The sequence below is a fragment of the Pteropus vampyrus genome, unplaced genomic scaffold (assembly GCF_000151845.1).
Source record: "Pteropus vampyrus isolate Shadow unplaced genomic scaffold, Pvam_2.0 Scaffold30, whole genome shotgun sequence".
NCBI classification, from domain to species: domain Eukaryota; kingdom Metazoa; phylum Chordata; class Mammalia; order Chiroptera; family Pteropodidae; genus Pteropus; species Pteropus vampyrus.
This window is the reverse complement of record NW_011888811.1, coordinates 8,080,635-8,083,362: the sequence shown is the minus strand read 5'-3', so window position 1 is coordinate 8,083,362 and position 2,728 is coordinate 8,080,635.

The following is a 2,728-nucleotide window of genomic DNA, read 5'->3' as shown; positions in this document are numbered from 1 at the left end:
CACACACACACACACACACACACACACACACACACACACACACACACAAACACCCCCTTCCCAAGGTCCAAGTTCTGCCGAGTCACTAGCACTGACCAGTATTCCTACCCTAATTTAAATGTCAACACACCTTTAGGGCGGGAGTTGTTCCTCACTTCCCCACAATACAAAGTCCGAAAGCAGGTAGTGTGTGCACAGAATGAATCAAGGATGTTGCTAGTCTTCCAGGCTTCGGTAGGATCATTAATCCCGTTTATCTACTGCCCTGCTTTACCAGGACCTTCACAGATTACCTCATTCCTGCTCACCACCCTCCAAAAAACCCCTACAGTGTTCCTTGCATTCTTTGGTTAGTTCCTGGAGAGCCTGTCACTACTAGAAACCAGTCTGGCCTTTGATGTTGGCAGTGACTATTACATAGAAGATACACACCCTGCAGGTAAAATGTTGCAACTATACTGGATCATCCTGAAATTGTGAAGCCTCGACTTCTGCATGTTACAAGAGAAATTAATGTATTTCAATCCAGATTTCTATGTTGGGGGCCCTCCTTGGAAATTCAAGTCTCTGGCCTCTGTACTTTAAATGGTAAACCCCCAATTCTGAGCAACCTTTGTATCTTGCTAAAATTGTAAAAACAAGCTCTACAGTTTTTTAAAAAAATGTAATTACTGGAGGCAGTCAATCAAATTCAGAGTAACTTCCCTTCCACTAGTGTAATAGCTCTATAGAAATGAGGTTTTTAAAATTTCTGGGAATTGTGTTCATAACTCTCTAGAGCCACCTTTCATCCTGGTGCCTCAGACTACTTTAAAATAATTATTAAGCCTGCTACATCTCAGGAAGAGTTTTATGAGTCTCTTTATATAGCCTGGTAAGTAAGAAATTACAGAGACCACATGACTAATGACTGGAATAGGAAACTGCCCAAGATAGCAAGGCCTTATCCCTTGTTTTCCTCCTGGTAAAATTTAACAGCTTTACTACTGACTCAGTCAAGAAAACAAAAAGCCACAAATATTACAAAGAAGACAAAATCTATATAATGCTAAATTCTAATTGGATTTATTTATACTTCTAGGGTGAATTGAAGAATCTTGAAAATATTATTTTAGTATTGTTACCAAATTGGTGTGTTTTGTTTAAATGGAGGAAAGACCTACCTCAGCTCTCATGTTTCCTTTTTTTAATGGGGGAAAAAAATTGACTTCAAAGTCCTATAACCCTCACTATAAGTATTCTGGACTTGTAAAAGCAGGAAAAAGCTACGTCTTTTTTGCCTTTGAATTTTATAGCAGCTGCCTGTAAATGCTGAAGTTCAAAACAAGTAAAGAAAATTACTCTGGTAATGAAAGGGTTACTGCTATTATATTGCTGCTGATCCAGTTTTGGGAAAGCTTCAGGTTGCCAGAAGCAGGTAACCAAATCAAACTAAAGAAAAGCAAAGAAAAAAGAATGGGTGTGGGTTATTAGAGAGGGCTGCTCAAATAAGAGAGTAATCACAGTGTAAAGCATTTTCTATAAGCACCCAAACCCACCCAAATCAGGAAAGGTCAGGAGCAAAATTTATAGTAAATACTTGGAACCAAGCTTAAGTAAATACCCAAATGCCACAGGGTTGGTCATAAAAGGAATTAACTTAGGGCGCTAGAAGGAAAGAAGTGGAGTGTTTATGACTGTGGAATGGCAAACTAGGATTCTAAATAGGAAGTCAATCTTCTTATTGACTAAGTGTACCCAACATTGAGGAGGAAGTCAACACAAAGTCTGGAAGAGTGCATATTTGTTACAGCTCTAGCCATTCCCAAAGGCTAGTCCTTGAATTCCTTATAGGAGCAACTATTGCTAATAATCACATAGAAATAGCCCTTTGTTGCATATCTTCAGATAATAGTCAGTTCGTTATATATTGCCTTCTATATCTAGAGATAAGATCTCATATAACAGATTTCACATAATGGGGCCAAAATCCAAAGAACTTGACTAGAAGACATTGGAAATGTGGGGGAAAGGAGAATTTTATGTATTCATTTATTCACTCATTGTATAGTTCTTAATATTTTCTGAGCACTTTGAGGTTTTCTCTAATCAATTCAAAATTAATTTTCTTGAATAAGAGTCTAAATGATACATAAAATCTCATTCAACTTAGCTTCCCCTCATGGTTTGATTTTGAAAACCAGTTCTAGGAGAGGAACTAAACAGTCATGCTTGGCTTAACAACAGGATATGCTCTGTAAAATGCATCCTTTGTCATTGTGCAATTTCTTCATTGTGTGAACATCACAGAGAGCACCTACACACACCTAGATGGTACAGCCTGCTACTCACCCAGGCTGCATGGTACAGCCCATTGCTCTTAGACTACAAGCCTATAGAGCATGTTACTGTAATGAACACTGCAGGCAACTGTAATGCATTGTGCCACAACATTACCAGGGCTGAGCGATAGGAGTTTTTCAACTCCATCATAATCTATAGGACCACTGTCATATATTCAGTCCATCAATGACCAAAACATCCTTACGAGGCAAATGACTATAGTTTTCTCAGGCAACATGGTTCAGTAAAGGAAGATTCATCCTTTTTGAGATATAACTGAGATATAACTCACATGCCATATCATAAGCCTATATTAAAGTATGCAATTCAGTGGTTTTTAGTATATTCACAGTTGTGCAATCATCACCACAATCAATTTTAGAACATTTTTCATCACCACCTCCCT